Here is a 12,185-nt window from a genome sequence, read left to right as displayed (position 1 = left end):
AATTACATACTGATTGTGCAATGAATGAAATCTTACATAATTCCTGAGCTGCAACCGGCCAACTAAATGCTGACAGAGTAAAGGGTACGGAATCAAGGCATGTAAATGGATTTCAGGTACGGATCAGCCATGATCTAATTGAATGTTGGAACAAGCTTCAGGGCTGAATGGTCCACAATGTTCTTCTGATAGAAGTTCAGGAACTGAGCTTCATCAGAACAAGAGTTGCTGCCAATAGTTGTTACACGTCTCCCAGTGTGATTGGACTCTTCATTAGCTTAATTACAAAGTTCAGTAGCTTTGTTAGATTGCACTAATTGCCCAACTTGAATTGAGAGTGGCTAAATGAGCTGAGTGAACTATCAGGTGTGATATCACATTGTAGATAGAGTAGATAATCAACAAAAACATCGCTGCAATGCTGGCAGAAAGCTTCCTGCTGGATGAAGAAGGTGTGTTTGGCTTGGACAGAACTCAGCTTGAGTGGGTTTGAACAGGATAGGTACAGATTCAATTATTCAATTATTCTGAGCCTGGAATTCCTTCCCGCTATGGATTCTTGCCAGCGTGGGACGAACTCCCTCTTTGTGTCCTTGGCCCAGGGCTACTTCCAAGGTTTTTTTTCTACCTTTCGGTACTTTATTCCTAATCAAAAAAGCCAATTAAGTCCAATCATGGTCCCCACACGAGGGACAAACCAGATCTGAGCTGACAAGACGAGGATATACATCCTATCTTGGGCTCAATCAAAACAAGATCCAAGCTGACAGGATGAGGCATTGCACCCTCTCCGCGGGCTTGATCTGAGCTTCATCTTAGCCAAAAGGCCGAGATAGCTTCGAAAAATTCCAAAAATGGGCGGCATGGTGACGCAATGGCTAGCACTGCTGCCTCACAGCACCAGGGGCCCGGGTTCGATTCCCAGTTTAGGTCACTGTGTGGAGTTTGCACATTCTCCCCGTGTCTGTGTGGGTTTCCTCCAGGTGCTCCGGTTTCCTCCCACACTCCAAAGGTGTGCGGGTTAGCTGGATTGGCCATGTTAAATTGCGCCTTAGTGTCAGGGGGACCAGCTAGGATAAATGTATGGGGTTATGGCATTATGGGGATAGGGCCTGGATGGGATTATGGTTGGTGCAGACTCGATGGGCCGAATGGCCTCCTTCTGCACTGTAAGACTCTATGATTCCAGGTGAAGCCTCAGTTGAACCTCATTGGCTACCCTGATCGCTTACACATGATCATAGTCAAAAGGCTGAGAAGCGATAGGTTAGGGCCTTTGAAATGTTTCAGGTAACCGTTGAGGCCATTTTAGGTGAGGTTAGGGCCAAATGCCTGAAATATTTAAATACCACTGACCGTGGTTCAGGGACTCAATCAAGGAGCAGAGGACCAATGGAAACTTTAAAAAGAAATTGCTGCTTTGCCATTGGGATGGTTTCCATAATGGATCACCAAAATCAGCTAATTTTGCTATTTACATCTGGACTACAATAGGATGATGTGGAGATGCCGGCGTTGGACTGGCACTTCAGCAGTCATGGGCATTTAGCCTCTGATCTTCAGGTAAGCGTTCTCCAAGGTGGCCTTCACGACACACGACAGCGCAGAGTCGCTGAGCAGAAACTGATAGTCAAGTTCCGCACACATGAGGACGGCCTAAACCGGGATGTTGGATTTATGTCACATTATCAGTAACCCCCACAGCTTGCCTCCTGGACTTGCAGGCTGTCCTTTCTGGAGATAATACACATCTCTTTAACCTGTGCTGAATGCTCCCTCCACCCACATTGTCTGTATCTTTAAGATCTGGTTGGTTGTCGGGATTCGCATTCTAATCAGCATTCTGTAACTTGATTTTGTGTCTCTGTGCACTGTTTGAGAGCACATTTCCACTCCATCTGATGAAGGAGCAGCGCTCCGAAAGCAAATGGTATTTGCTACCAAATAAACCTGTTGGACTTTAACCTGGTGTTGTGAAAACTCTTACTACAATAGGATCCCATTTTTAGGACTGAATTGGGTGGAACTTTGCATAATACATACACGTTTGTCATTAGTATCATTAACATGCATAACAGTACATTTATCGACACACAGTCTAAAGACGCGCAGGTTGAGTGGATTGACCATTCAAAATTGCCCCTTGGTGTCAGCGAGACTAGCAGGGTAAATACATGGGGTTACGGGGAAAGGGCCTGTGTGGGATTGTGGTCGGTGCAGACTCGATGGGCGGAATGGCCTTTTCCTGCACTGTAGGGTTTCTATAATTCTATGCGATGGGATGATGTTAGGGAGAGCGGTTTGTAGATGGACCCAAAGATTTAACATAAAATAATGCCAAATATCCTTTTCATTTAAATTACATAGTTTCATATTTTTTGACTTAAGTACTCATGGGATTGACATGATATTAAGGGAAAAAAACAGCCTGTTTTGCGTTTTCAATCCCAATCTAGCATGATAAATGTAATGATCGAGACCTGCTTGTTACAATTACTATGGGTGCAATATATATACACTGTCATATCATTCAGGCTGCATACCAATACAAGTACAACTCTGCATAATCATTCATGAGTTTTGGGCAGGACTGAAAACATGGGATAAAATATCTACAAATCTATCTACTCATGATGGACTACTGTAGCCCTAATGGCTATGTAGGATCATTATGCAGGGGAAAAAAAAAACACCTTTGAAATAGACTATTAGTATTTCCAGGATTATTTTGATGCCTGTATAGGGCTGAAAGAATATATTTTTTTAATTTAGTGGAAAGAAGTTACACTTGCAGCTAAGCCACTTCATAATCCATGCAGTGGCAAATGTGCACCAATGCCAGTGGACTAAGATGAACAACATAATTAAGGAAACATGAATACTACAGTGAGGCTTCAGATTAATTAGCTTCATGTCAACTCCTCATCAATACCTGATTTACTAATGACACATCACTAAATGAAACATATTGATTCACGTACAATGTTAATATATAACACTTCCTCGACTAAAACAGCAACGCAATAATTACCACAGCAATGTTGTACAGGGGGTTGTACGAAAAGGGAAATAATTTTATTATTTTGTGTTGCATTGAGGCAATTAATGAAATCGCTCCTCACTCCCTATTAATCTGAATTTATTTTTCAATTTTCCATTTCGGTCGGGGAAACACAGCCTTGTGGTTAGTTTGACTGTGTTAAACTTCCGGCATTCCAGGGGTATTAACAATGAATCAAAAACCGAAACTCACTAAAGTGACCGCAAGCAAGAAAACAGCATTAGGAAAAAAAATAATGGCGCTATACTCTGACAAATGAAGAGCACCGACACATTCCACTGCCCGGTTTCAAAGGAGCTTCAATCATAACCTTCCAAAGTGCTTTCTGATTCAGGAAATGTCCCTCCAGATTGGAAAATTGCTAATGTAACAATGAAAATTTGGCAGAGAGAGAAAATCCAGGAAATTTTAATCCTGTGAGTCAAACATCTGCTGTGGGGAATTTATTGGAATCTGTAATTAAGGGCAGAATGACTGAGCACTTAAGAGAAATTTGAGCTGATTAGAGCAAACTAATATGGATTTGTAAAAGGTATGTAGTGTCTAATGAAACTAAGTGATTTTTTTTTTGAGGAAGTATCTAAAGTGGGAGACCGGTGAATGGATGTAGTTTATATGGACTTCCAGAAGACATTTGATAAGGTTCCACAGAAGAGACTGCTGGTTAAAATTGAAGTTCATGGAGTTGAAGACAAATCGTTGACCCAGTGAGGAGATTAATTAAGTGGCAGAAAACTGAGGTTGGGGATAATGGGTACATAATTGTATTGGAGGTCCTGTGGCACAGTGGGTGTGTGCCTACCTTTGGGCCAGAAACTCCAGGTTCCAGTCCCACTTTAGGACTTGATGGCCATGAAAAATACCTGTGTAATGTGGCCAAACGGATGGATTATCGGGCGGTAAATCCTTTCAATACGCTTGATGGTAACTGATAAAGAGGAGGAAAGTTTCCTGGTCAGTCCTACCGCAGAAGGCAATGGCAAACCACTACAGCACTGTGCCAAACATAATCATGGATCAATCCAATGGAAGTCCATGGTAGCCAATACCCTCTTGGGGTACAGCACCTGAAAGAGAGGTGGAATTGTATTGGAAGAAAGGGACTGGGAATGTCCCACAAGGATCTGTGCTGGTGCTTCAACTATTCACTATAACTTAGATAACACGGTAGGGAGCCAAACATGCGAAGATTGATTTTATAGTAAATAACGTAGACAGGAACATAAAATTACAAAGGTACATTGATTTGACTTGATTTATTATTGTCACATGTGTTAGTATACAGTGAAAAGTATTGTTTCTTGCGTGCTATACAGACAAAGCATACTGTTCATAGAGAAGGAAAGGCGAGAGTGCAGAATGTAGTGTTACAGTTATAGTTAGGGTGCAGGGAAATAGCAACTTAATATAAGGTAGGTCCATTCAAAAATCTGATGGCAGCAGGGAAGAAGCTGTTCTTGAGTTGGTTGGTACGTGATCTGAGACTTTTGTATCTTTTTCCCGACGGAAGAAGTTGGGAGAGAGTATGACCGGGGTGTGTGGGGTCCTTGATTATGCTGGCTGCTTTTCCGAGGCAGCGGGAAGTGTAGACAGACTCAACGGATGGGAAGCTGGTTTGAGTTATGGACTGGACTTCATTCACGACCCTTTATAGTTTCTTGCGGTCTTGGGCAGAGCAGGAGCATACCAAGCTGTGATACAACCAGAAAGAATGCTTTCTATGGTGCATCTGTAGAAGTTAGTGAGAGTTGTAGCAGATATGCCTTAGTCTCCTGAGAAAGTAGAGGCGTTGGTGGGCTTTCTTAACTATAGTGTTGGCATGGGGGGACCAGGACAGGTTGTTGGTGATCTGGACACCTAAAAGCCTGAAGCTCTCAACCATTTCTACTTCGTCCCCATTGATGTAGACAGAGACATGTCCTTGATTACGCTTCCTGAAGTCGATGACAATCTCCTTCGTTTTGTTGACATTGAGAGAGAGATTATTGTCGTCGCACCAGTTCACCAGATTCTCTATCTCGTTCCTGTACTGTGTCTCACCATTGTTTGAGATCTGACCCACAATGGTGCTGTCACCAGCAAGCTGACAAAAATTGGAATTGTACAAAAATTGACAAGTTGAGTGTGCAAAGCTTTGGCTGTTGGATTTCAAAGCACATAAGAGTTGTATACTTTGGATCATCAAAGGGCAGATCCAAGTGCCAGCCTGCCTGCTGCAGATGCATCTGTCCACAACAGTATCGGTAGGAGTGACCCCCGCACAGTCCTTGTGGAAATGAGGCCCTATTGAGGATACCCTCACTTCCCCCAAAGGCAGTCGAAGCAGAATCTTTGAATATTTTTAAGGCAGAGCTGGATAGATTCTTGATTAACAAGGAGGTGAAAGGTTATTGAGGGTCGGCAGGAATGTGGGGTTGGAGTTACAAGCGGATCAGTCACAATCTTATTGAATGATGGAGCAGGCTCGAGGAGCCAAGTGGCCTACTCCTACTCCTGATTCATATGTTTGTGTGCCTTGCATTGAGAGAGCATCTTCCATTACCTCAGAATGAAGCACTTTATAACCAATTAAACACTTTTGACGCAAAGTTACTGCAGTAACACAGGAAACTCAAATATGCAGTGGGATCATTCACGTCCATAAAGGAGGGAAGGTCAGACTTTGGTTTAAAGTCCCAGAAGAAAGATATTAAACAGTGGCACGGCACGGTGGCACAGTGGTTAGCACTGCTGCCTCACAGCGCCAGGGATCCGGGTTCAATTCCGGCCTCGGGTCACTGTCTGTGTGGAGTTTGCACATTCTCCCCGTGTCTGCATGGGTTTCCTCCGGGTGCTCCGGTTTCCTCCCACAGTCCAAAGATGTGCGGGTTAGGTTGATAGGCCGTGCTAAATTGCCCCTTAGTGACAGGAGGATTAGTAGGGTAAATATGTGGGGTTATGGTAATAGTCCAGGGTGGGATTGTGGTCGGTGCAGACTCGATGGGCTGAATGGCCTCCTTCTGCACTGTAGGGATTCTATGAAGCGAGGGTAGCAGTTGGGGGCCACTGTTGGCTTTAGCACCTCTGGGTGCCGAAGGGAATTGTCACTCATCCTTTCAGCTTTTAATCTCTAACGTAGGGGCTCCTGGAAATTGCACCCATTTGGAATTCGGTGTAGGCCAAATTGGGCTCAATTGTGACACCGCTACCACCACCCCATACTCATATTGCTTGGCAACACAAGTCAGCGGCTGTGATGTAGACAATGGCAGCTTGGGTAAGTTGACCAATTTTTGTGGATCCACCCACTCACCTCCCCAGAGCCCCCCAACTCCAATCAGCAACATCAGCAGGGGAGTGAGTAAAGTGGGTGGAAAAAAGCTAGCGGCAGGTTCGGCAATGAATCTCCCTGTAGCTTCAGGGGATAAGACCCTGCTGGTTTGGAACTGTGGTGCACAATATCAGTGGAGTCAAACTTTTTTCACTCAGAGGGTGGTGGGTGAATGGAATCGGCTACCGTCAGTGGTGGTGGAGGCAAACTCGATAGGGTCTTTTAAGAGATTTCTGGATGAGTACATGGGACTTAATAGGATTGAGGGTTATAGGTAAGCCTATATATAAGCCTAGGTAGGTAGGGACATGACCGGTGCAACTTGTGGGCCGAAGGGCCTGTTTGTGCTGTATTTTTTCTATGTTCTATGTTCTAAACACTTGCCTGAAATTCTTTTGCCCAGCGACGATGTGGAGATGCTGGCATTGGACTGGGGTGGGCACAAAATGAAGTCTCAGTAAGAAGTCTCACAACACCAGGTTAAAGTCCAACAGGTTTATTTGGAATCACGAGCTTTCGGAGCGCTGCTCCACTCACCTGATGAAGGAGCAGCGCCCCGAAAGCTCGTGATTCCAAATAAACCTGTTAATTCCAAATAAAGAAACGGATTAGTGCCTTTAAAAATAGCAGAGAAAAGAATTTCATTGCCGCATGCTCATATTCCTGTTACTACAATAACCACCATGCAACATCTTAAACCTCAGTGGTTCAGCTGCTTTGTAACATGCCTGCGGTACAGTGAGGCCTCAGCGTCAAGAAGCATATCGCGTCTAATTAAAAGACTCAATGACTCCCCCACCCCACCCCCTCTACCTCTTTGCTGGACATCTCCAAACACTTTGGAGTAAATTGTGTACAGGTGGAAGAGGAGCTTAATTGGACCAGGGCTCAGTGATTGACACAAACTTGTCTAGTCAATAATAGTGAGCGTCTGAGGGGGTTATATTAATGACATTTAAATGAAATCTTCTGTTGCTGTCAGCGGACTCTGCAGACAGCTGATAGCAATAATAAGTTTAAATAATTTTGAAAGGCAAAACAAGGGTGATCCTCGCTGATTGCTCAGCGGACGGGGAGGGGGGGGTGGTGAATCCTGACGGAATGAAATGAAGTGAAATGACCTGACATCAACTCAGGTCTCCAGATGAGAGCTATCAGGCTGAAGACATGCATTAATTCCACAGGTTTACTTGCGCCTCCTCCTCCCTCCTCCTCCTCTCCCCCGTCACCAAGTGGAAGACAAACGCACTAATTTCCATCCTGGCTGGCTTATCTTCAGTTCCAAACAGACCGGCCTTGCCTCTGTGCGACTCTGGTTTTCAGCTTTTCGTTTGCCCTGCTCAACCAAGGGCCCATAATGATCTACTTCCGCCGGTCAAGTGAATCACGCTGAACTGCTAAAAAGGGAGACGGGAATAGTGCAGCCATCCGTCAAAGGAAAACAGAGCTCGTTGTCGGGAGCGACCCTATTTTACATCGTACAGCTGATGCTCTACCAGTCAGACTGATTCCAGCTTTACCTAACCTCACCTAGGCAATAACAGATGTTACACTGTCAAAGACAGCAGCCATTTCAAAATACAGAAATGATTAATAAAACTCTCACACGGGATTTCAAGCTGATTTCATGTGCACAATTAGAAGAACTCTTAGATTTATGCACTTGGAAACTCCTTTGTTAAAAGTCTTGCCCCCATCGAGTGGTTCGACAATGGGAAAAAGATACAAAAGTCTGAGGACATGTCTCAACCGACTCAAGAACAGCTTCTTCCCTGCTGCCATCAGACTTCTGAATGGACCTACCATATATTAAGTTGATCTTTCTCTACACCCGAGCTATGACTGTAACACTACATTTTGCATCCTCTCCTTTCCTACTCCCCTATGTACTCTATGAACAGTATGTTTTGTCTGTATAGCGCGCAAGAAACAATAGTTTTCACTGTATCCCAATACATGTGACAATAATAAATCAAATATTAAGCTGATCTTTCTCTTCACCCTATCTGTAACGGCAACACTATATTTTGCACCCTCTCCTCTCCTTCTCCCCTATGTACTCTATGAACGGTATGTTTTGTCTGTATAGCACAAGAAACACTACCTTTCACTGTATCCCAATACATGTGACAATAATAAATCAAATCAAATCAAATTAATGCATATCATATACCCAATTTGTACATTTGTTTTCTCGCTAACAGTTCAATCGTCTGCTTTTGTTGAGGGTGCTGGTGGTTCCAGGTTTTCATGGCATTGGCTTTCTGCCAATTGCTTTCTCAGGAAACCTTGAACATTTACTTCTTAAGAGTATCAGCAAGCTATTTCAGCTAAATCTCCAAAGACTCACCATCTTCTGAGATTTCCCCTCATCACCGTCTTAAATATTATTTTTAAACAATGGCCCCCGAGTTCGAGATTCTCTCACAAGAGGAGACCTCTCTTTCCTAAGACCCTATCCTCAGGGGTGTGACCACCTCCTGGCCCAAAGTGTTAGAGTAACTTCCCCCCCTTCTTGATGCATTGCAGTGTCTGCAGCTCAGCCTCCAGCTCAATGACACTCAAATAGCTCACATCCGACACTGAGACTCTCCTCGCCAACTTTCTGCATAGACATATTTCCAGTGGACCCTCTAATAGAAATCAGATGATTGAATCCTGGATGATTTTCCTCTTGAATTCAAAGGCATTTAGACCATCAGTGATTGTCTGATACCAAGGCTGAATAATGATGGACAGGAGGGAACTGGCTTCCCCCAGCTTTTCCCACACTATCGTTATGCTCTGTGCCTGACATCCATAACCCATCCCACCCAACCATAAACCATGTGATCCGCAAGAAATGAAAAATCAGATCAGCTACCTCGGAATTACAGGGGAATTGAAAGGAGGACCTCCCAAGATTCTCTGGTTTGTCTGTTCACAGGATAGACACTTTGCACCTCGGGACATCCTTGGATCCTAATGATCTGAACAGGCGAATTAGGAGCAGGAGTAGGCCACTCAGCCTCTTGAGCCTGCCTTGCCATTCAATACAATCATGGCTGATCTGATTGTCATCTCAACTCCACATTCCCACCTACCCGGGTAACCTTTTATGTTCTCGTTTATTATTGAATATATAGTTCATAAGATATAGGAGCAGAATTAGGCCATTCGGCCCATCGAGTCTGCTCCACCATTCAATCATGGCTGATATGCTCCTCATTCCCATTTTCCTGGCTTCTCCCCGTAACCCATCAACCCATTACCAGTTAAAAATCTGTCTAACTCCTCCTTAAATTTACTCACTGTCTCAACATCCACCGCTCTTTGGGGTAGCGAATTCCACAGATTCACAACCCTTTGAGAGAAGTAGTTTCTCCTCAGCTCTGTTTTAAGTTTGCTACCCCTTATCCTAAGACTAGCGTTGGAAAGGGTCCAGAGGAGGTTCACAGGAATAATCCCTGGAATGAAGAGCTTGTCGTATGAGGAACGGTTGAGGACTCTGGGTCTGTACTCGTTGGAGTTTAGAAGGATGTGGGGGGATCTTATTGAAACTTACAGGATACTGTGAGGCCTGGATAGAGTGGACGTGGAAAGGGTGTTTCCACTAGTAGGAAAAACTAGAGCCAGAGGGCACAACCTCAGGCTAAAGGGACGATCCTTTAAAACAGAGATGAGGAGGAATTTCTTCAGCCAGAGAGTGGTGAATCTGTGGAACTCTTTGCTGCAGAAGGCTGTGGAGGCCAGGTCATTGAGTGTCTTTAAGACAGAGATAGATAGGTTCTTGATTAATAAGGGGATCAGGGGTTATGAGGAAAAGGCAGGAGAATGGGGATGAGAAAAATATCAGCCATGATTGAATGGGGGAGCAGACTCGATGGGCCGAGTGGCCTAATACTGCTCCTATATCTTATGGTCTTATGGACTATGACCTCTCATCTTAGAATGCCCCATAAGAGGAAGCATCTGCTCCACGTCTACTTTATCCATATCTTTTATCATCTTGTATACCTCAATTTGATCTCTCCACATTCTTCTAAATTTCAGAGAGTATAGGCCTAAACTGTTCAATCTCTCTTCATATCTTCAATCTTTCTCCTCATCACCGTCAATTTTATTTTTAGGCAATGGCCCCCTAGTTCGAGATTCTCCCACAAGAGGAAATATCCCTTCCCAAAGACCCTATCTTAAGAGGTGTGACCACCTTCTGGTCCAAAGTGTTAGAATAACTTTCTCCCCCTTCTTGATCCATCGCAGTGTCTGCAGCTCAGCCTCCAGCTCAATGACACTCAAATAACTCAGGAACATCACATCCAACTTTCCAGCCTCCAGCTCAATGACTCTGAGCTGAGGCTGTTCGAGCCCCAAACACTTACTGCAAACGTGTTTGCCCTGAATCACAATGGCATCCAGAAGCTCCCACATGCTGCAGGCATGAGACATCACCTGCTCTGCCAACGTTGTCTACAGGGACTTTAGCAAGGCCTTTGACAAGGTACCGCATGGTAGGTTGTTGCATAAGGTTAAATCTCACAGGGTGAGGTAGTCAATTGGATACAAAATCAGCTTGACGACAGAAGACCGAGGATGGTTGTAGGGGGTTGTTTTTAAAACTGGAGACCTGTGACCAGTGGTGTGCCTCAGGGATCGGTGCTGGGTCGACTGTTATTTGTCATTTATATTAATGATTTGGATGGGAATTTAGGAGGCAAGGTTAGTAAGTTTGCAGGTGACACTGAGATTGGTGGCATCGTGGACAGTGAAGAAGGTTATCTAGGATTGCAACGGGATCTTGATTAATTGGGCCAGTGGGCTGACGAATGGCAGATGGAGTTTAATTTAGATCAATGCGAGATGATGCATTTTGGTAGATCAAACCAGGGCAGGACTTACTCAGTTAATGTAGGGCATTGGGGAGAGTTAGAGAACAAAGAGATCTAGGGGTACAGGTTCATAGCAGGTGGACAGAGTGGTGAAGGAGGCATTTGGCATGCTTGGTTTCATTGGTCAGAACATTGAATACAGGAGTTGGGACGTCTTGTTGAAGTTGTACAAGACATTGGTAAGGCCACACTTGGAATACAAACAAGCTTGAAGTCAGAACAGCTTCCCAAAACATTAAGGAGAGGCAAAGACTACTTGTAGCTTGAAAGCCAGGACAATATCTTCTAAATGGAACCAAACTGAAAGTAAAACTTAACGAAAATCTGTTCCACCTGACCTGTCAATCATTCTTCTCACAACACTTTAAAAAGGTCGTAAACTCCCAGAAAGTGTATTAAGCCCAGATTAAAAATAAACAAAACCCCATTTAAACCATTTGAGCAGCAATAAAAGGACATTTATTCAGACAGCCATTGCATGGGTTTCCTCCGGGTGCTCCGGTTTCCGCCCACAGTCCAAAAGACGTGCTGATTAGGTACATTGGCTGTACTAAATTCTCCCTCAGTGTACCTGAACAGCACCAGAGTGTGGCGTCTAGGGGATTTTCACAGTAACTTCATTGCAGTGTTAATGTAAGCCTATTTGTGACTAATAACAACTATATACATGCACCAAAGCAATTTTTCCACAACTGGCAAAAAGCTTCCTCAATCAAAATGTAACAAAGCGCAAAATCGTTGTGAATGGTGACTTTTAATTGCTAAGATGTGACAAGAAGAGAGGATGCTGGAAAACCTCAGCAGGCCTGGCAGCATCTGTAAGGAGAGAAAGCAGAATTACTGTTGCGAGTACTTTTGGCTCTTCGTCAGAACGGAAGAGAGGGAGAATGTGTTTGATATTGAAGTGTAGCTGTGAGAGGTTTGCAACAATATGTAGCAACATTAA

The sequence above is a fragment of the Mustelus asterias genome, chromosome 7, assembly GCF_964213995.1.
Source record: "Mustelus asterias chromosome 7, sMusAst1.hap1.1, whole genome shotgun sequence".
Lineage (NCBI taxonomy): Eukaryota > Metazoa > Chordata > Chondrichthyes > Carcharhiniformes > Triakidae > Mustelus > Mustelus asterias.
This window is presented reverse-complemented; position numbering follows the sequence as displayed.